The following is a 24,073-nucleotide window of genomic DNA, read 5'->3' as shown; positions in this document are numbered from 1 at the left end:
CCACTGAAACCAAAGAAAACTTTTTTTATTGTCAGAGTGATCAAACACCGGAACTGGCTACCCGAAGAACTTACTGAGTCTCCATTCCAGGAGATATTCAAAACCCAACAGACAAAACCCTAGGAGTCCTCCCCAACCTTGGATGTTCTGCAGTTGTGACTGACTAGCAATTATGAGCTACCTACTTCAACATAAGTACTACTGAACATAAATCAGCTATAGGACACAAATAAATCACTTCTCTTTATGAAATCACAGACATTCTCAGAAGGAAAAGAAACAACATTGTAACCACAGAAAGAAAAATCAAGAACTAATTTCTCAAAGTCCAAACCTGAAACATTTCTGTTCTGAGAACACAAAGAGAGGAAACTCAGACTGTTCCATGAAAAGCAGCAAAAGAAGAGAGAAAACAATGCAGTTGTTTCTATCCTGCCTGGTAATATACCCCACTTTCCAGCCTATTTGCATGTCTGCACATCCACAGCTATTTACCATTCACAGGATCAGAGTTGTTTCAGTTAGAGAAGATCTCCAAGATCATTGAGTCCAACTATCAACACCTGAAGTGCCATGTCCACAGACATTCAACTCATTCTAAGCTGTCATTTCCCCAGCTTACATTTCACAGTTTTATTCAGGTTTCACATATGAGAATACCTTTGGAAAATCATCTTTACAGAAGTCCATACCTCTCCAACCCACTGCCTATTGAATGCTGATGGACTGTCAGATCTCACTTGCAGCTTTCTCATTCTACATAGCACTTTCAGAGCACTTCTCTCTGCAGGCAGAAGTAAGGCAGTGTCAGCTTCAGTAACAACAGCTTTCCCCATCCCTGCTTCTCTGGCTGCTGAGAACTTCAAAATACAAATATGGAGAGGCAATATGCTCCTAGTTAGTAAAATAAAGTATGAGATTATTTCAAGAGGTAAATTAAAAACTACTTGAAATAGCGTCCTTCTTGTTCCAAGCTTTGGAATAGGAACTGCAGAAAATACAGAGATTTCAGGCATTTCAGTCATGCCCTGCTAATCTGCACCTCTCATAACTCTCACTGCAATTTCAGTTCATATTTTGAAGCTGCACAGTGCTTTTTATTATCCAAAAAAGGACATGATCCCACCAAGAACCAATTTTTCTCCAGCAATTTCTCTCATTTAGCTCTTGCTCTGGGTCAGTATTCGGACCACTTTGCTCTTGCTGCATGCAACACAAAATTGCTGAGAAGTTTGTCGGCCCTCCAGGTTCTATTATTTTTAGATCACATCATTTTTACTTCATGCTTCTGGGATTTCTATATTCTTAGACAATGCTGTCACAGAACTACTCATTTCAACTAGGTGAGGATCAGATGCTTTCCTTTTCATGAACACCTAACATCTCTGACATCTCAGCATTTGTGATCCTTCCAGGATCAGATTCTCACAACCATCTGCTATTAATAACTTGGTTCCTAGAAAACTGATATTCCAATACATTGGAGTGGTTGGTTATCAGTCAGAGACCCAAATACTCACATTGGAGTAATTGGTTATCAGTCAGAGACCCAAATACTCACATTGGAGTAATTGGTTATCAGTCAGAGACCCAAATACTCACATTGGAGTAACTGGTTTTCAGTCAGTGACTCAAACACTCATGTGGCAGCAACTGACTTACCAGTCAGACACCCAAATATTTATGCTGGAGTATTTAGTTATCCATCAGAGACCCAAATACTCACATTGGAGCAACTGTTTATCAGTTGGAGACTCAAATATTCCCATTGGAGTAACTGATTATCTGTCAGGGACCCAAATACTTCCACTGGAGTAACTGGTTATCAGTCAAAGACTGAAATACTCAGACTGGAATGTTTAGTTATCAGTCAGAGATGCGAATACTCATGTTGGAGCAATTGGTTATCAGTCAGAGACCCAAATAGTCATGCTGGAATATTTAGTTATCAGTCAGAGACCCAAATACTCACGTCAGAGTAACTAGTTATCGGTCAGGGACCAAAACACTCATGTTGTAGTAGCTGGTTATTAGTCAGAGACCCAAATACTCACATTGGAGTAATTGGTTATCATATATTCAAACACATGGAGATACACTCCATGCTCATAATGGCATCATCTCTTCTGTGAAGCTTATGGCAATAGCTCCTGAGTGAGTTGGTAGAAACCCCGTTGGTCTTTATGAAAGGCCTTCCATCTATCTTTTCATTCACATTGCAATTAGGTGATAAAAAGGTTCTATCTACAATCTAAACCTTGTTCTCTCTTGCAAACACCACACCACGTATCTTGTCAGTTCACAGATTGAGCAATATAATTCCACACTGGCAGGTCTCCCAAATAGCACTGTAAGAAAATGTCAGCTGGCCAACTGTATTTCTGCAGAGTTAATCATCAGTTCAAAATGTCACCATCCTATTTCCATCCTTCTTCACTTACTTGATTTCCCTCACAGAAACTTTTAAATTAACTTGAAAAACTAAAAGCCTGACCCTCTATTGCACCAGAGTATAAGGAATGGTTTGGAAATGAGCAATCCACAGCTGGAGTGAGGAGCACTGAAGCTTGATGCCAACAGAAAATAACCAGCAAATCTCTTCAATGCTCTTTAGATTCTCATCCTGTCCCCACGACTTTGGTACACAAGGGCACTGGACTGCATCATGCAATCCCAAGGAAGACACTGAATAACAAATGCTGCCACATTTCAGAGCTCCAGGCAGAAATTTGTGAGTGCTTGCACACACAGGACTTGGCTATGCAGTCTTTGGGGAAGAGGCATATTTCACATCAATAATCCTTATGACTACAGCTGGCCTCCTCCAGCAGGTGCTGCTCACGATGAGCAAGGACTGGAGCTGCAGGCTCAGATAAGGGAACAACGAGTTTTTCAGATGTGTTGCAGAGACCTTCACTATCAAAATTTACGGTCACTTATAAGATGAGATTCTATTACAAACCCATGGGGGAGCACTGGATGTAGCCTTTGACCCCAAAGAGCTTGGGGATACCTCATTAAGATTGCTCCCTCTAACCTGAACAATCAGAGGGAAGGACCTCTGCACTAGGTAGCACTACTGAGAGAAGCAGAGTAGTATTTCACTCAGTGCATGCTTTCATTTAGGTCAGGCAATGCTACACACTTTACCCCAGTAGCAACATCAGCACACTGTTATTGCACATGTGCAGCTAAGGGCATCTCCCCCTTCCCTTCCAGCAATTGGAACAGGTCAAGGCTTAGGTCACAGTGTCCAGCTCTACAGAGACCTGCACTTGGACTTACAAGGAACTAAGTCTGAGCCCTCGAATCAAGCATGGCAGTTTCTTCTAACCATTACCTGTCACTGCTTTAACCCCACCCAGACAGTAGGTGATATTCTAATTCTCCTCTTTCTTTCCCCTTTACAACACTCCAACAATTTTGAGAGCAAGTCTTAGAATCATAGAATGGTTTGTGTTGAAGGGACCTTAAAGCTCATCTACTTCCAACTCTTGTGACATGAACAGGGGCATTTTTAATGGCTTTGCAGAGCAGAAATCATGAATTACAGGCATGCAGATACAAAATATTCCAAAACAACAAAGCCATAGGGGAAGAAAAACCAACAAAAAAAACAAACTGCACCATCACAGCAGGTCACTTGGTTTGGTGTGGGATTGTGCTGTATAGTTAAAAACCACATTTGCTTTTCTTTTTTTTCCCCAGATCTACAGATATGGAGTGATATTTGGTAACACTTCAGTTCTTAAAATCATCCAGAATGATAAGGGTGAATAGAAAAGTGAGAATGCAAACAATTTTACTCAGGTTCAAAGAGCAGTTAAACATTTCTATAGGTTGATGTATTAAAACCCATTAAATAAGAGTTTCACCTTGGCTTCAAACAGCCTCTTGTAACTTACAGGCTGCTAGAAATCACATCCAATGGGAAGTACCACCAACTCCTCCAGCACTTGTAGTTCCTTCAGGCACATGTCACTGTCAGAGGTGTTGTTTAATTTGGTTAGGTCATTTTTATGCTCCCATGGAAAGTGGCACTCAGTGAAACCAGCAAAGCCCTGCAGACTGCATTAACAAAAAACTTAAGAAGCCAACAGGATTAAAAGCAGCTTGTTGTTCAGATCTTTGGTGACTGGACATACAGATATTCCTAGTCACAGAATCCTATTTAGGCTCCAGTTGTAAATAATTTATATCAGACAACTAGTTAATTGATAATTCATTAATATTCATCAGCTAATAAAGAGTGCTACTGAGTTCAGTTGATAAGTTTTTTTCTACTCCCTTCATTAGTCTTCTAGAGTTCCATAATTACTGATAACTTAGTTCTAATCATAACAACTATTATTTATGATTAGCTAGCAAACACTTTACAAATCAGATATTGAAGCAGCTGCAAAATAACTTGTGCCTCATGTGCTATTCAATTTAAGAATCCAGCCTGTGACATTCTGTGCCTTTCTAAATGCCATCTGGAGGAGCAAATAAATTTTCTCACTACATCTGATCAGAAACTCTATCCATTTTTTCCCCAACCTCTTACCTTTATTTTTAACTATCTGCAGCAAACCAAACCATTTTATTATCTCATCACAGACTGAAACATTGATAAGGAGCTTAAACTGGGAATTGGAAATGCTGCATACGAAGCCACCTAGCAGCGATTACTGTAAGGTTGCCAAGGCAAACGAAGCACGTCAAGTGCTCACTGCTGGTGAGCTTTGTCTGATTTGATGTGTCCACACAGTGCAATGGGAACAGTCAGAGAGGGCTCAGCTGCTGTCCCATCTCCTTCAGCTCACACCAGGGCTAGGTATTTGACTGCCACTGACAATTTGCCTTCTCTTCTATTTCCTGTTAAGAGACACAGAGTATTTGAGAAAAGCGAAGTCCACCTATTCCAACTCTCTCTTGATGTGTCTTTCAGTATTGAAGGAGACCACAACAACTCAACAGCAGGTAAAAGAGAACTAAATGACACACATCAGCTGGCTGTGCCTATATGCACAGCAAATATGGCCTACAAAGTACCTTGTCTTCAGGCTCTTACTCCAGGTGTTCCATGTTCCTGCATACCTTGGGAAGGAAAATTCTTGACCATCCACAAGGATGAAAGAATCACAAATGGCTTTGGTAAGGCCCAAGTGCAGAGAGCTGGGGTCCTCAACACAAGGCATGGAACTGTGAGAGTGAGTCCAGAGTAGGTCATGAAGATGATCAGAGGGCTGGAGCACTCTGCTCTAAAGACAGGCTGCTAGAGTTGGGGCTGTTCAGCCTGGAGAAGAGAAGGCTCCGGGAAGACCTTGGAGCAGCCTTCCCATACCTGAAGGGTGCCTGCAAGAAAGCTGGGGAGGGACGTTTTACAACAGCTTGTAGTGACAGGACAAGGGACAATGGTTTTAAACTAGAGCAGGGAAAATTCAGATTGGACATTAGGAAGTTCTTTACCGTGAGGGTGGTGGAACACTGGAGCAGGCTGCTCATTGAGGTAGCGAAGGTCCCATCCCTTGAGACATTCAAGGTCAGGCTTAATGGGACTTTGTGCAACATGCTCTAGTTGGGGGTGTCCCTGCTTATGGCAGGGGGCTTGGACTAGATGACTTCTAAAGATATCCCTCTCAACCCAGTATATTCTATGATTCTAAGGTTCTAAGTAAAATCACCTTGGGGCAAAATACACATATTATGGCACAAGTTCAGTCAGGCATGTCGTGGATGGGCCAGGGACCAAAAGGACCCTGTAGAAATAGCAGTGTGCACCCTGCCTTTCCAGAGCACGACTGCAGGGGAAGCTGAGCCCGGTCAGAGCTTTTAGATGGCTTCATTCAAGTGCTTGCACATGCACAGCAGTGCTGTCCACCTTCCTTCCAGCATCCAGAGGTTTATGTCTGTGCACAGAAAATAACAAAGCTTGCCTATGCCTTTCTGCATTGTACTGGGATTTGCAGCAGCAGATCGTTTGCCTTTCTGCACACATAGTTGTTTAAAGCAAGATATATGTGTGGGGCTTGTTCCCCAGGTTTTTGTTTGTTTGTTTTGGTTTGTTTTTTTTTTTTTTTAGGAGTAGTGCTTTCACTCTTCATCTTTATTTTCAAAGTATCAGCTGAAATTTGTTTAAGGTTAGTCAAAGGATTCAGAGAAAGCAGAGAGCTATTTCACCTGCACGCAGTGCCCTGTGGACAAATCCACTTCACCCACAGTTCTGAACTAGTTGGGTATCACAGAATCACAGAGTGGTGGGCAGGAAGGGACCTTTGGAGATTATCCATTCCAATTCCTCTGCTAAAGTAATGTCACATACAGCAGGTTGCACAGGAATGCAGTGTCCTGGGAGGTTTTGAAAGCCTCCAGAAAAGGAGACTCCACAACCTCTCTGGGCAGCCTATTTCAGGACTCTGCCCACCTCACAGGAAAGAAAATTTTCCTGAGCAGACCTCTCCTCTGGGAGTTCACTGTTAACAGAGATTTGCTTCTCCAGTATTCCGAAAAGCCAAGCACTGAAAAGAGTCTGACCCCATCCTCATGACCTCCACCCTTTAGCTATTGATCAGCACTGATCAGATCCCCTCTCAGACTGCTCTTCTCCAGGCTAACAACCCCAAGTTTCTCAGCCTTGCCTTGTAAGAGAGATGCTCCAGTCCCCTCATCACCTTCACGGCCCTCCACTGCAGGCTCTCCAGTGCTTCCCTGTGTCTCTTGAACTCAGGAGTCCAGAAACTGGACAAAGTACTCCAGATGTGGCTTCACTAGGGCAGAATAGAGAGGGAGGACAACTGCCCTTGACCTTCTGGCCACACTCTTCTACCACCCAACAGACACAGCAGGCACTCTTCAGCAACTTCTTGAGCACCAGGAGCAAGTACAGCAAAACAAGGCAACAGATGCAGTGAATGGCTGCAGTCCATCTGCTGCTTTTGCCTAAGCCAGAGTAGAGTGCAGGGAAGCCGTGCCCCATCCTGCTGGCTCCTAATGCCAGGCTATCCAAGCAATAGCAGGAGTCCCACAAAAGTCTTCAGAGATGAATGTCTTAAAAAATCTGGCTAAAGAGACTTTTAGGCTTTGTTAATTTTGCAATGGTGGAGAAACTCAAAAGACTAACCGGAAAACTGAATCTATTCTCCCAAATAATTAAATGTGAATACAGCTTGGCTAGCTGACTCACACTTCTGCAGGCTACATAGAAAGACTGTGATGGTCAAAAGCTCTACCTCCCCCAAAAGAACGTGTCTCAGCCATCTACATCACACACTTGAAGGTTGCTATAGTAATAATGCCATATCCCCTTTTCTCCTTCAAAGCTCCAGCAACAGAGAACAAACAGTGTGCAGCCTGAACCATTCACAGCTAATTCTACAAAACTGTACAGGAATCAAAAAGCCATTTACTTGAGCTCTGTTTTTTTCCATCACTATTAAAATGCAAGTCAAACATTCCCTAACCATCCTTGCTTAGCCTTGGAAAAAAAAACAACAACAAAACACCAAAAAAAAAAAAAACCACCAAAACAACCACAACCCACCAAAAACCCCACAAACCCCTATTGATTTCAGCACTTTGTGTGTGTGTGTCTGTGTGTGTGCTGACTTCTTGCTACCATTAAAAAGCCTCCAGAGAAGCAAAAGGTTTCCCACTGAGTTTGTATCTATTGCGAGTTTGCATGGAAGAATTAATGAAGAATAATAAAAAAAACAATGAGATGAGTGACAGGACTTGCAAAATGTCAGCTCAAGTGGCTTCTGGTCCTTCTGCCTTTTCCCAGAAGATGGAGCCAAATAACCAATGTCTCTGGCCCAGAAAAGCTGCAGGTAGGCAACACCGAACAAAACTCTTTGCAGTGGAGGTGGTCTCACTCAATGGATCTCATGGCCAAGGTTGTCTAGGAAGGCAGTTGGATTTCTTGGAGATGTTTTTTGCATGTCACAGCTGTTGTATGGCCCTTTGAAAATAAAGGCATCCAACAAGATCAAAGACAGAAGTTTGTAGTTTAAGAAAGCCAAGTGAAAGGCAAAAAAAGTCCCATTAAACCTCTCCACAGACAAAAGAGGCCTTCACCTCTGACTGGTTACAATGCCAACCTGTTTGGTATCCTTACAAAATAAGTTTCAGAGTGTAAAATACTAATATACTACTCACCCTTGTGTGCTGGTTTGGGCTTGGATAGAGTTAATTTCCTTCACAGCAGCTGATATGGAGCTGTATTTTGGATTTGTGCTGGAAATAATGTTGATAACACAGGGATGCTTTAGTTCCTGCTGAACAGTGCCTGTTACAGAGTCAAGGCTTCTCTGCTCATCCCACCAGCGAGCAGACTGGGGGTGCACGAGATGCTAGGAGGGGACACAGCTGGGACAGCTGACCCCAACTGACCAAAGGATGTATTCCAGACTGTGTGATGTCATGCTCAGCATATAAAGCAGGGGGAAGAAAAAGGAAGGAGGGGCATATTTGGAGTGATGGTGTTTGTCTTCCCAAGTAACCACTACATGCAATGGAGCCCTGCTCTCCTGGAGATGGCTGAGCACCTGCCTGCAGATGGGAAGTGGGGAATGAATTCCTTGTTGCTTGTGTGCATGGCTTTGGCTTTACCCATTAAACTGCCTTTACCTCAAACCCATGAGTTTTCTCACTTTGACCCTTCTGATTCTCTCCCTCATCCTACCAAGGGGGAGTGAGCAGTGGTGTGGTTGCTGGCTAGGGTTAAACCATGACACCTTGGCTGGGGTGTTATTTACTGTGGCTAAACAGCTATACAAAAAGCTGGAAGGAAGAGCTCTCTGCAAGAACTGATGAGCACACCCTGTCTTCACATTCTGAGAAGGCCATGCTGCACGAGCAGAGTGGCAAAATGGCATTTAGGTTTCACCTACATCACTCAGAAGTCATTCAAAAGGGCATCTTTCACTTCGGATGACAGGCGACAACCTTGCTTCTGAGCAGAAGCAGACAAGGATAAGCTGAGACTGGTCTGGGAAGCCAAGGGATGGTGATGCATCACAAAACACTTTTTGAATCCCTCCTATGGAGTGCTGAAGAAAAGCCCCGTTTGGCTGGGACACAATGTACAGTCCAGAATGAAACCCAGCATTCTCAGAGGAAGCCTTGCTGTCAAATTCACTGATTCCAGGCTGAGCCTTTATCGAAGAATCATAGAGTCATAGAATGGAAGGGACCTTAAAGATCATCTAGTTCCAAGCCCTCTGCCATGGGCAGGGACACCTTCCACTAGACCAGCTTGCTCAAGGCCCTGTCCAGTCTGGTCTTGAACACCTCCGGGGAGGGGGCATCCACAGCCTCCCTGGGCAACCTGTTCCAGTGTCTCACCACGCTCACTCTAACAAATCTTTCCCTAACATCCAGTCTAAATCCCCTCCCTGTCCTGCTGCTCTCACTGCTTTGGGTGCAGCCCAGCACACAGCTGCCTTCTGAACTGCCAGCAACCATTGCTGGCTCACGTTGAGTTTGTCATCAACTGACAACCCTAAGTCCTTCTCCTCCAGACTGCTTTCAAGCCACTCCCTGCCCAACCTATATTTGTGTTTGGAATTACCCCAACCCAGGTGCAGGACCTTGCAAGTTTTGGCCAGTTCAACTCTGATGACATCCGGCTTTTCATCTATTGTGTATTTCTTATTGTAACAACACTGGACCAAGTCAGTGGTGTAGTAACTACTCCTCTCATCTCCAATGATGACACCAAGTTATTAAGAACAGTATAAGAGATAAGAATTACCTGAAAAACTATAGAGGCTCCAGCTATGGGGCAGGACAGGGCACAGCTGAGTAAACTTTATACTTAGAAATTCAGCAGAGCTGTGATAATCAGACTGGTTGGGAGCCCCTAAAAGGGGAAGTTCAACAAGGGCAAGCATAGGGTCCTGCACCTGGGGAGGAATAACCCTCTGCAACAGTACAGGTGAGGGGTGAGCTGCTGGGAAGAAGCTCCAGGAAGAAGAACATGGGATTGCTGGTTCTACTAGACTCTATTGGACTACTGAAAAGAGTCCAATGGAGGGCTACAATATCACTCTGAGAAGGAAAGGCTGAGAGACTTGGGACTGTTTAGCCTGGAAAAGAGCAGCCTGAGAGGGGATCTTCTCAATGCTCTTTGATAACTAAAGGTCATGAGGATGGGGTTGGGCTCTTTTCAGTGATGCCCAGTGATAGGACAATGGGCATAGGCACAAACTAGAACACAGGAGGCTTCACTTGTACTTAAGTAAAAACTTTTCTGTGAGGGTGCCAGAGCACTGGACCAGGCTGCCCAGAGAGGCTGTGGCATCTCCTTCTCTGAAGACTTTCAAAACCCACCTGGACACATTACTGTGCAAGCTGCTGTAAGTGACCCTGCTCTAGCAGGGCCATTGGACTAGATGGTGTCTGGAGATCCCTTCCAACCCCCACCATTCTGCAACATTTCATTGGAACTGTAATAAATCTCTTCTTTGATTCTTCCCATCTTCCCCATCCCCTTACCCCAAACTGGGCATTTTTCTCCAATTATTTTCAACAACTAAAGCCTGTAAAATTGGGGATTTTGGTTGTCACAACCTGTCTGCAACAGAGAATCATATGATCACAGAATCATCCAGGTTGGAAGGGATCTCTAGTCATCTAGTCCAGCCCCCTCTGCAGTCAGCAGGGGCATCCTCAACTAGATCAGGTTACACAGAGCCCTGTCAAGCCTCACCTTGAATATCTCCAGGGGTGGGGCCCCAACCACCTCCCCGGGCAACCTGTTCCAGTGTTCCACCACCCTCATAATAAAGAACTTGTTCCTAACATCCAATCTAAATCTCCTCTTCTCTAGTTTGAAGCCATTGCCCCTCATTCTATCACTGCAGGCCTTTGTAAACAGACCCTCTCCAGCCTTCTTGTAGGTCCCTTCAGGTACTGGATGATTGTTATTAGATGTCCCCAGAGCATCCTCATTGTAAAGAACCTTTTCCTAACATCCAATCTAAATCTGCTCCTCTCTCTAATTTCAAACTATGCTTTCCTCCTCTGCTTTTAAAGCCTAAGTGGAAAATTTTAAATGCTTTTAATTTTTTTTCCCTCAAGGAACTAGATGATCATTTTAAATCAGTTTCTATCACAAAACAAGATCACCTACAGAAGAGAGCAAAATTTATTTTCAATAAATAAACCAGAATTCATTGTTTAAGGGATTGAAATTTTCCCTATTTCCCTCAAAACAAACTTAGGGTTTGATTTCAGTCACACACTTCATCTATCTCCAGAGATTTCAGAGATTCCACTTTAACTCATATCACAGTTTAGGTGAGAGGGGCATTTCTGTTTCAAACAAAAATAATTCTTTTAACTTTGTCACAAAATGTTCAGTTTGCCACAAATTATGCAGATGTTTTTTATGACAGGAGATTTAAATTTGAGCCTGAGGTATGTGCAGGAGATTTTCTCACACTCTGTATTAGGTAAAAAGTGGATACAAAGGGATTAAAATTTGACAGTTAACATAAATATTGGTAAGAAATTGTAATTCTCACAGAGAGGCTTTGGATTCACAAAGAAAGGAAAAGTAACAAGTGAGCATGGATAGTGAAAGCCCAGCTGCACCAGTTCTGATTCTTATTTGGCTGGGATCCTGAGGCAGCATCTGAAAAATAGGACAGTCTAAAGAAATCCTTTGTGTTGGTTAACTGTGTCGGTGTGAGCTGAAATTCCCCCCCCACCGACAATAACCAGGCTAGCCCAGTCTGGAAGCAAATGAAAAGCTGTATTTACAAGCAGAGTCTAAAATCTACAATGAAATGCAATGAATATGTACAAATATACAAAATTCACAACATTCACAAATATATACAATCAACAGAAAAAGCACAATCGATCTCCCTTTGCTTCCCCCCAAGGGGACCCTCCCAAAGGGGCCTCCCTCTCCCAGGAGCTTCCCCCCCAGACCCCCCTGGACAGAGAAGCAGAGTTAGTTAAGCAGAAAGTTGTTAACTTAGCTGCCAAGGTCAGTGTGTTATCTTCAGCCAGAAGAGAAGAAGAAACAGCAGCCAGACAGCCCAGCAACTGCCCCCACTGCCGAACGCAGAATGTGCAGAGTGCCTACTTTGTTTTGGGTAATAGTTCTTAAACATTTCTATCTATCCAATGGAAGTGTTTAGAACAATCGTTATTTTGCTTTCTTACACCCAATAGTGACTTATTTACATTCTTTCACTTTCTCTGTTCTGAACTTTGCAAGGAAAAATTAAAAAGACAGTTTCAAACCATCACAGTCCACCCCTTCTAAACAATTCCATTGGCTGCTACTATCATTTATCTAATCTAAAATAATATCTACAACAATAGGTGAATAAAGACCATAGTCCATTCCGGCTATCTCAGATGTAGATGATTCAAAAGAGTCAAATCACAGGAAAAACAGCAAACAGCTTGTTTCCTCGCAGATGGAGCGAAGAAAGGAACAGGGACTCTCAGGTGACTCAGGGCTCTCAGGGTTCGTGCACCGTAGATCTCATGAACTCTCCTCTTGGGCGCGATGCTGTATCTGCGCAACACTCTGAATTTAACCTCTCTCAGCCAAAGTTAGATTTCTTTGTGGAATACACTGAATTTCACCATTTTCTTGCATCACCCAATAGGTGTGACCAGGACCTTCAGCAGAAACCACCCCTCGGACAGGTTTGGCCTCTCCTGAAGGAGAAAATACCCAAACAGTTTTGCCTAACAGATTCTTTTCTCTGATAACAGGAACTCTATCACCTTCTTCCTTTCGCAACAAATCTGATTGGGCAGGTCCAGCTCGATTCACTGAACCTCTACTATTCACCAACCAGGTTGCTTGTGCTAAATGTTTCTCCCAGTTTTTCAAAGATCCACCCCCCATGGCTTTGAGAGTGGTTTTCAGCAAACCGTTGTAGCGTTCGATCTTCCCTGCAGCTGGTGCATAGTAGGGAATGTGGAATATCCACTCGATGCCGTGCTCTTTGGCCCAGTTTTTTACAAGATTGTTCTTGAAATGAGTTCCGTTGTCTGACTCAATCCTCTCTGGAGTTCCGTGTCTCCACAGGATTTGTCTCTCCAGACCAAGAATGGTGTTACGTGCAGTTGCATGAGGAACTGGATAAGTTTCCAGCCATCCAGTGCTCGCCTCTACCATAGTCAGCACATACTGCTTACCAGATCGAGAACGAGGTAGAGTGATGTAGTCAATCTGCCAGGCTTCACCATACTTGTACTTGGACCATCGGTCACCGTACCACAAGGGCTTGATCCGCTTTGCCTGCTTAATAGCAGCACAAATGTCACAGTCATGGATGACTTGTGTGATAGCATCCATGGAAATGTCAATGGATCTGTCACGAGCCCATCGGTAGGTTGCATCTCTGCCTTGATGTCCTGACGAGTCATGGGCCCACCGAGCTAAGAACAGCTCACCTCGGTGTTTCCAGTCAAGATCAGGATCAGGATCAGAGTTTGTGTCCACCTGGGAAACTCTTGCAGCTAGATCTGCCTGATGGTTGTGTTGTTGTTCCTCAGTAGCTTTGCTCTTAGGAATGTGAGCATCGATGTGTCTCACTTTCACTGGGATTCTCTCAATGCGAGCAGCAATGTCTTGCCACAGATCTGCAGCCCAGATTGGCTTTCCTTTCCTCTGCCAGCCATTCTTCTTCCAGTCTTTCAGCCAACCCCACAAGGCATTGGCTACCATCCACGAGTCGGTGTAGAGATAAAGCTTTGGCCATCTCTCACGTTCAGCTATGTTAAGAGCTAGCTGGACAGCTTTTACCTCTGCAAATTGACTGGATTCTCCTTCTCCATCTCTCGCTTCTGCAACTCTGCGCGTTGGGCTCCACACTGCAGATTTCCATCTCCGCTTGTTCCCAACAAGACGACAGGAACCGTCTGTGAACAAAGCATATCTCTTTTCATCATCAGACAGATCACTGTAAGGAGGAGCTTCCTCAGCACGAGTTACTCTCTCCTCTGGAGGTTTTGCACAGCTTGTGCCTTCTGGCCAGTTTGTGATCACCTCCACCAAACCAGGCCTTTCGAGATTTCCCATTCGAGCTCTCTGTGTTATCAGAGCCATCCACTTAGACCAGGTAGCATCTGTTGCATGATGTGGTGAAGAACCTTTGCCTTTGAACATCCAATTCAGAACTGGCAATCTAGGAGCTAGAAGAAGTTGTGACTCAGTTCCAATCACTTCAGAAGCAGCTTTCACTCCTTCATAAGCAGCTAAAATCTCTTTCTCTGTTGGAGTGTAGTTTGCCTCTGAGCCTCTGTAGCCACGACCCCAGAAACCAAGAGGACGTCCTCGTGTCTCCCCTGGAGCTCTTTGCCATAAGCACCAGGTTGGACCATTGTCACTCGCGGCCGTGTACAGAATGTTCTTAATGTCTGGACCAGTTCGGACAGGTCCCAGACCCATCGCTTGGACTACCTCTCGCTTGATCTGGTCAAAGGCTGCTTGTTGCTCAGGACCCCATTGGAAACTGTTTCTCTTTCGAGTCACATCATAGAGAGGTTTCACAATCTGACTGTATCCAGGAATGTGCAGTCTCCAAAATCCCACTATGCCTAAGAAACGCAGAGTTTCTTTCTTGTTGATGGGATTTGCCATGGTGGAGACTCTGTTTATCACATCCATTGGGATGTGACGGCGACCATCTTGCCACCGCACTCCCAGAAACTGGATTTCTCTGGCAGGTCCTTTCACCTTGTCTCGCTTGATAGCGAAACCAGCTTGCAAGAGAATGTCAAGGATTTTGTTACCTTTCTCGAAGACTTCTTCAGCAGTCTCACCCCAGACGATGATGTCATCGATGAACTGAATGTGTTCTGGAGCTCCACCTTTCTCCAAAGCATCATGGATCACTGCATGGCAGATGGTTGAACTGTGAATCCACCCCTGGGGCAAACGATTGAATGTGTACTGAATGCCTCTCCAGGTGAAAGCAAACTGAGGCCTGCATTCCTCTGCTATGGGAATAGAGAAGAAAGCATTAGCAATGTCTATGGTAGCATACCATTTGGCCTGCTTGGATTCCAGCTCATATTGGAGTTCCATCATGTCTGGTACAGCTGCACTCATGGGTGGAGTTACTTCATTCAAGGCACGGAAATCAACTGTCAGACGCCACTCTCCATTCTGCTTTCTCACAGGCCAGATTGGACTGTTGAAAGGTGAATGAGTTTTGCTGATGACCTTCTGACTCTCCAACTGACGAATCAAGTTTTGAATGGGCACCAAAGAGTCACGGTTGGTTCTGTATTGTCTGTGATGCACAGTTTGAGAAGCAACCGGCAGCTTTACATCCTCTATCTCATGTTGTCCCACAACTGCAGATTCATCTGAAAGCTCAGGTCTAATGGACAACTTCAATTTTCCTCCATCAATTTCTACAGTTGCTATTCCAAAAGCCCATTTGTAACCCTTAGGGTCTTTAAAACGCCCTTCTCTCAGAAAGTCAATTCCCAAAATACAAGGTGCATTAGGACCTGTTACAATAGTATGTTTCTTCCACTGCTTCCCAGTTAAACTTATATCAACCTCTATCTTAAACAACTCTTGAGATCCACCAGTGACTCCCTGAATAGTTATAGATTCTCCCCCTTGATAATTTGATGGTATTATGGTGCACTGAGCTCCTGTGTCAACCAAGGCCCTGTACTTCTGAAATTTTGAAGTGCCAGGCCACTGGATGTACACATCCCAATAGATTCTGTTATCTCCATTATCCCTTACCTCCCCCTGGCGGAAGGCAGGGCACCCCTAATGGTGGGGATTACCTCCACATGTACAGCCGGCACAATGTCCAGCACCAGAATTAGGATCACTGTTGGAGCTATCAGAGTTGTTCTGGGAAACTGAGGAAGTGACAGCTACCCTCCTGGTATTGCTACCTCGGGATCTGCCCCTCTGCAGCTCCCGTAACCTCTTGAAAAGATCAGAAGTTGGTTGACCATCCCATCTGTTCATGTTCTCACCAAACTGATCACGCAGAGTTATCCAGATACTGCCACGTGATTGCCTCTGCTGTCTGTTTTGGTTTGACCTATTCTGGAATGGCCTTCTTGGAGCACGTCTGTTCCTAACAGCTGAAACTTGTATCCATCTGGAGGAAGAGGAATCAGAATCATCCCCCTTCATCAAGTTGGATATGGAGGTTTTAAGTTCCTCCTTCAGCTCTTTCATGCAATTCTTCATTTCTCCAGACAAAGTTTCAATGGCTGAAACCAAAGAAGTACGTGCAAGACTATCCTCCAACTGCCTCATTTGGTCAGTGAAATGGCCAACAGTAGGAGGTGCTCCACCATAATTTCTTGCCACAATCCTGCTTGCCAGAATAGTAGCATAATTAGGAGGAGCAAGCTTAATGAGCTTTTTGGCAAGGCCTGTTCCAACAGGAATTTCATCAGGATTCAGGGTCTTATGATCTCCATACATTACTTCTCTCACAGCAAACTCTCTCAGACGCTTGATTCCCTCAGCTATTGTGGTCCAAGGCTTAGGGTTCCATGGTAAATCATCTCTGCTGGGGTACCTCAGCGAGACTGCCAGTAGGAGGCGTGCCCACAGAGAAACTTTACCAATGCACTTGCCTAGGTGCCTGTCTATGCCTGTATCCTTTGAGAGCATCCCCAACTGAGAGGCCGACTTGTCACCTACCACCAATGCTGGGGCTCCCATATCAAAACACCTGGCTAGCCAAGACAGGACTGGCTCATTATCTCCTCTGATATAATCCTTCCTCACATGTCTAATTTCCTGTCTGGGTGCATTAGCTGACTGTATGTCATCCTCATCATCATCATCATCATCATCATCATCCTGAGGTCGCTGTCCCCATAATCCTATTTTAATCCTCCGTTGAATTTCTTTGAGTTCAGAGGCACTACCAGCAGTTGCTAATCTACCAGGGTCTACATCCTGACCTACATCTCCATCATCCATGTGGGGTCTCAAGAGGTCTACCAGAGTTTTAAGGCTAACCCTCTCTTCCTCATCAGAAGGATCTTTCTTAACAGAGGGACCCTGAGTAGAAGGACCCTCATCTCCATCTGCACCATCTCCTGCAGCATCTGCATCTCCTTTACGCTTTCTGGTTACAGTGGCCACCAAATTTACTGGCTTGGTTTTCACATTCACAGCAGAGTTGGAAGAGCAAGTAGCCTTATGTCTTTCTTGATACAGTGCTATCAGTAGCCATATGATTATTCCAAGAAGCAACAAAATTAATATTAAGGCTAGTACAAGATATCTAGGGTACCACTGGTTCCAAGGACCCTCTGTAGTTGTAAGAGGAGTAACAAACTCATATGTGTCTGCTAGCAGATCCATAGTTGAGTTACCATAGCTTCTTAGCCCAATAAGACCATAACAGAATTCACCAACATTCAGTAACTTGTTCTTAACCCAAAGAAACGACTTATATGCCACATATCTCACAATCTTGTCTATCATGCAGGAAATGGCCCATCTGTAAACAATCACACTGATAATAGATGAAATAGAATGACTCAGAATCCAAAACAGCTTCATTTTGCTTCCTAATCTGAGCAGAAATAAATCAAACAAGCAATCGAGCCCCGAGTTGGAGCGCCAAAAATAAAAAGTGTGTCGGTGTGAGCTGAAATTCCCCCCCCACCGACAATAACCAGGCTAGCCCAGTCTGGAAGCAAATGAAAAGCTGTATTTACAAGCAAAGTCTAAAATCTACAATGAAATGCAATGAATATGTACAAATATACAAAATTCACAACATTCACAAATATATACAATCAACAGAAAAAGCACAATCGATCTCCCTTTGCTTCCCCCCAAGGGGACCCTCCCAAAGGGGCCTCCCTCTCCCAGGAGCTTCCCCCCCCAGACCCCCCTGGACAGAGAAGCAGAGTTAGTTAAGCAGAAAGTTGTTAACTTAGCTGCCAAGGTCAGTGTGTTATCTTCAGCCAGAAGAGAAGAAGAAACAGCAGCCAGACAGCCCAGCAACTGCCCCCACTGCCGAACGCAGAATGTGCAGAGTGCCTACTTTGTTTTGGGTAATAGTTCTTAAACATTTCTATCTATCCAATGGAAGTGTTTAGAACAATCGTTATTTTGCTTTCTTACACCCAATAGTGACTTATTTACATTCTTTCACTTTCTCTGTTTTGAACTTTGCAAGGAAAAATTAAAAAGACAGTTTCAAACCACCACATTAACCAAGAGACTGTCTCGGTTCTACTGCATATCCATGGTCCTACTTTAGGTTTATGCGATAGAGAAAGAAGGAAGCCTGTTAAATAAGGCTCCACAGAGGGATCAAGGCTCTACAGTGGGACAAGATAGGTTTGATCAATGAGCCAAGGCCAATTTCCATGGGATTCAACGAGGCCAAGTGCTGCGTGATGTACATGGGCCACAAGAATCCCACAAAGACCTCAGGTTTTGGGCAGCTGAACTAGATGATCTCCAGAGGTCTCTTCCAACCCCTTCCAGCTCTGTGAAGAGTAGCTGGAAACTTGCCTAGCAGAAAAAGACCTGGGGGTCTTGATCCTCAGCTGGCTGAAGATCAGCCACAATTTGTGCCCAGGTGTTGAAGAACACCAAAGGCATCCTGGCCTGAATCAGTGATAGTATGACCAACAGGACCAGGGAAGCAATTGCCTCCTGCATTCAGCACTGGTGAGGCCACACCTCAAGTCTCGAGTTCAGTTTTGAGCCCCTCACTACAAGCAAGGCATTGAGGTGCTGTAGCCAGTGCACAGAAGGACAAGGAAGCTGGTGAAGGGCCTGGAGAACAGGTCTGGTGAGGAGCAGACACACAATGAAAATTTAAAATCACTGCTCACACAGCATCATAACTCCAGTAGTTAACCACAGGGTTAATTTTTCATATCTGATTTCTACTCCAAATTTCAATTTCCAACTAGTGGATTTTGTTCTTTCCTGGGGTCAATCTCAAAGCTGTCAATTATCCATGTTTTTGTTCCCCTCAGAGGTAATTATAGGCTAGGAGGAAGTTGCTCATTTATCTTTGCTTTGATGAGACAAACACAGAGAGCTCCTGGAGTCTCTCTCTATAATGCACATTTTTCCAGTCCATTTAACCATGTATGTTTTCTTTTCAACATGCTCCAACCTCACAGCACTTCTGCAAGTGTGAAACCTAGCATGAGAATTTGTCACAGAGGTTTTCCAGACCAGTCCAAATGTGGGGCTGGTGGTGGCTCACATACGTAAATCATAGAACCATAGCATGTACTGGGTTGGAAGGGACTTCTAGAGGTCATCTAGTCCAACATCCCCTGAAGTCAGAAGGGACATCCCCAACTAGATCAGGTTGTGCAGAGACCCATCAAGCCTGACCTTGAATGTCTCAAGGGATGGGGCCTCAACCACCTCATTGGGCAACCTGTTCCAGGTGTTCCACCAGCCTCATAGAAAACAACTTCTTCCTAATGTCCAATCTCAATTATCTGCCCTTCACTAGTTTAAAACCATTGCCCCATGCCCTATCACTTACAAGCCCTTGTAAAAAGTCTCTCCCCAGCTTTCCTGCAAGCCCCCTTTCGGGCACAAGAAGGCTGCTATATATAAGGTGACCCTGGAGCCTTCTGCAGGCTGAACACCACCAACTCTCTCAATGTGGAACAGAGGTGCTCCAGCCCTCTGATCATCATGGCCTATCTCTGGATCCTCTCTCACAGTTCCATGTCCTTATGTTGAAGGCCCCAGCTCTCTCCACTGGAGCCTTACCAAAACCATTCATATTCTCTCATCCCTGTGGATGGGCAAGGATTTTCTTTCCCAAGGAAGCCAAGGCATGCAGGAACATAGGACACCTGGAGTTAGTGCCTGAAGACAAGGTACCCTGTGGGCCATATTTTCTGGGCATATAGGCACATCCAGCTGATGTATGTCTCTTTTATCTGCTGTTGAGTTGTTGTGGTCTCCTTCAATACTGAAAGACACATCAGGAGAGAGTTGGAATAGATGTTCCACCAGCCCCATAGTAAAGAACTTCTTTAGAAGAAGACAAAGGTACTGTCAAAGTCAAGGAGGCTCTTCATAGAAAATATCAAATATACTTTTACCCAGAGATCTGTTTAGCTCCTTTGGCAGAAGATGGCCCAAACATCTACAAGAGAGCAGGGTGAACAAAATAATTTCATGTGCAACTAATTTAAAGTAAAATCATTCTGACTGGCAGGATTCCAGTTCAGTTCTTCCAAATTATCAGAGGGAGATTTTGAAGGAGAAATGGTTAAGATTTAGGTTTTAAATAAATAAGTAAATAAATAAAATCCGAAATCTTTGGGTCAGTAGAAAGAGCAGAGAAGCCTTTACTATTCTGAGTGTTGTGCACCTTTCTCCTCAGGAAAAGGAGTAGGTAATAAAAGCACATTAAACCCATTCTTGGTAAATACCAGGATAGAAGCAATGCCTAAAGAATTCCTACATTAACACTGCCACATCACACATCATCTGGCCCCAAAAGTCTGCCTGTGGTTGATGTTGCTGGTATCTAGTGGTGGGTAGGGAAAACAAGGCTTAAGAGAACTTCACAAAAATTACTTTCAGCAAAAGGCTGCTCCAACCTTAGATTCGTATCTGGAGCAGGCACGGAATCACAGAGTATCAGAATGGTGGGGTTGGAAGGGTCCTCTGGAGGTCATCCAGTCTAAGTTCCCTGCTAAAGCAGGGTCACCCACACCAAGTTGCCCAGGATGACAATGGCCAGGTGGGTTTTGAAAGTCTCCAGAGAAGGAGACTCCACAACCTTTCTGAGCAGACAGCTCCAGGGCCCCAATACGCTCGCAGCAAAGAACTTTCTCCTTAAGTTCAAGTAGAATCTTTTGCGTTCCAGTTTCTACCCACTGCCCCTTGGCCTATCACTGGGGATCACAGAAAAGAGCCCAGCCCTGTATTCCTGATCTCCACCCTTTAGATATTGAGAAGCATTGAGAAGATCCCCTTTCAGTCTTCTGCCCTCCAAGTCAAACAGCCCCATGTCTGCTCCAGTCCCCTCAGTATCAACATGGGCCTCCACCACACTACAGCAACTCTTGAACTTGAAAGCCCAGAACTGGACTTGATAACCCAGATGTGGGCTGATCAGGGCAGAGTAGAAGGGAAGAACCTCCTTCAACCTGCTGGCCACACTGTCTTTAATGGACTCCAGAATACTATTAGCCTTCGCCATGGGGGCACATTTGCTGGCTCATGGTGAAATTGTCGTCCACCCGCACAATGCATCAGAAGTTACTGAAAGATCAGGAACTGTGCTTAACACATCTCCTGTTTCAGTTCTGCAGGTGAGATCATCTGGATAGAGAAATTTCAGCTTCAGTTCTTATCTTTGAGCTTTTGATGCACTTTTTAATGTCAAGATAAAAGTGCCCTGTGCATAGAGTGATTCTTTTCTGTCAGATCTGGGAATTAGTGATAAATTTGGATGCAACACTGTAAATAACTGTTTCCATTTAATGATGCTGAGCATGTTAGGGTATGTCCATCATCCCTTGGAAACGAAGAGGAGATGTGATTGGAAATGGCAAGCTGCGGGCGTCTAATCAATAATCCCATTATGTGTCAAGCAAACCAAATTTGATTATCACACAGCAGCTACAGTCTCTCTCAGTGAAGCTGCAACTCAGTTTTCACTCCAACTCCCAGCTGTAAAACCAGCAGGTGAAAAGGGTGGAGGGTTATTTAGCTTCCAAATGTGGAGATATCTAAGAGGGTTTGTGAGACAGCAGTCTTGCAACTTCTCCAAATCACAGGAGATGGTACCTTCTAGTGGGAGACAGGAAAGAATGCCTGTGCTTCTCCTTCCTGTTGTAGGTTACAGGTTTACTGATGGACTCTAAGGTGGAACTCAACCCAGGTGGGTGGAGAACCCCACCCAGGGGGAGGCACTGGATTGTGTTATTCCCTTCCCTTTCCTGTCTGCCTGCCCTCTCTTTATGCGGCAGGAACTCTGGGTGAGCCCTCTTCACTTTCCTGTGGGGTGGGGAGCTTCTTGATGGCTGGGAGCTGTTTGCCATGTACTGGGGCGTAATCCATTGCCAGTTCTGGATGTGTGTATATATCTGTATCTACTCCCTTCCCTGATTTCTCTGTACATCCCTTTTGCCTTAATATCTTTTATTTTTTGTTAAAATTACTTTTTAACTTCCAATTCAGTTCAAGTCCTTTTGTTTACCCCTTTACCTTTTCCTGTTTATCTTTTCTCTAGGGGGGAGGGGGAGAGAGAGGGAATCACCTGCATTCTGTCCTGTGGATTTTTGCCCTGGAAGCTTAAACCAGGACCCTTCCCCAAAAGACCCCTAGCTTCTCATGATTCCTTGAGACGTCTTCTCTACATCCCTTACTGGCTCCTTGTACTCCCAAGCCTCTGAAATCCAAGTAGGTCCAGGCTTTCTGCAGACTCCTCACCTATTCTGTAAAACCAACAGGCTTACTCAACCCTTCTGGTTTTCCTCTTAATTCCACACAGCACAGCCCATCTCAGATTGTTCCTTGTCACTGATCTGCTCACAAAGTGTCATATTCTGCTCTGCTCTACAGCCTTGCAACACAACTAAGGGATCTGCACAGGAAGTAAGCTCTAAATCAAAGAATGTTATGAGAAACTTCTTGCTCTCCACAACCACCTGAAAGAAGTTGAAGCAAGATGGTGGTTTGGTCTCACCTTCCTAATAACAAGAGATAGCATGAGAAGAAGTGGCCACAAGTTGCACTAGAGGAGCTTTAGATTGGCTGTCAGAAGAAACTTCTTGCCTCATTCTTGACTTCCTTCATGTTTATAAAGATGTGATGTGTTGGTTAGACTCAAAGATGTTACACATTTTTTCCAACTAAAATGATTCTATGAAGCAGTATATTCCTACTGAGGATCTGCAAGACTTTGTGGCATCCATCAGGACAGCTCAGCTGTTTCCTTGGTTTGCTCTACACATTCACAAGTTCAGAGCTGCATTTTGATTACTCAGTACCTAAATACATGATAATAGCACTGGATCCCTTCTTAGGTGGACATTTACCAGTCATGTTCACTCCACTGTGAAGGATCCCTGTACAAATAGCAGCTCAGGGTTGGGTTGGAAGGGACCTTAAAGATCATCTAGTTCAAACCTCTCTGCCATGGGCAGGGACACTTTCCAATAGACCAGCTTGCTCAAAGCCTCTTCTACCCTGGCCTTGAACATCTCCCAGGAGGGGGCATCCACAACCTCCCTGGACAACCTATTCCAGTGTCTTACCACCCTCACTGGAAATAATTTCTCCCGAATTTCCAGTCTCAATCTCCCCTCTTCCAGATCAAAGCCATTTCCCCTCATTCTATCACTACATAAAAAGTAAAAAGCCCTTGTAAAAAGTCCCATGATGATTCCATCTGAGTCAGTACAAAGCCAGGTTCTGCTGCAAGCCACCATTTGTGGTGAATCTATAGCAAGAGTCACACTACAAACTGCAGTGAAGAGCATGCCAGTGCTTAGCTGCAGGCTGCTCCGTGTGAACGTATGGTCTCTTTGGAAGTGATACTGGAATTATTTTTCTCTTCTGTAGTGGCAACATGGTGAGAGGTTTGTGAAGATCAAGGGATAAAACAGCCTCATTTGCATTTCAGAGACTCCAGCTGGAAGTGTTTTCTATCTGTTTAACACCAACACTGTTTACAGCCTTGAGATTAAGTTTTCTTATGCAATATGTAAAGCCTTAAAAAAGTTCTGACCTTGATTTACTAAATTAACATTCTAATCAACAATGAAAGTTTTAGTCCAAGATAAGGAACTGTCTATTGAATCAGGCTTAAGATTTTAAAGAGGTAATCATAAAGTCACAGAATGGTTTGGGTTGGAAGGGACTTTTAAGATCATCTAGTTCCAAAGTCCTGCCATTGGCAGGGACACCTCCTACTAGACCAGCTTGCCCTAGGCCCCATCCAACCTGGCTTTCAGCACATCCAGGCTTGGAGCCCCCACAGCTTCTCTGGGCAACCTGCTCCAGTGCTTCATCACCCTCATGAAGAAGAATTTCTTCCTAATGTCTAATCTAAATCCAGCTTTGTTCAGCACTCCTGGAGGCCCCTTCAAATACTGGAAGGCT

Source organism: Indicator indicator, chromosome 8, assembly GCF_027791375.1.
Source record: "Indicator indicator isolate 239-I01 chromosome 8, UM_Iind_1.1, whole genome shotgun sequence".
NCBI lineage: Eukaryota > Metazoa > Chordata > Aves > Piciformes > Indicatoridae > Indicator > Indicator indicator.
The sequence above is the reverse complement of the archived record's forward strand: the minus strand, read 5'-3'. Positions refer to the sequence as shown.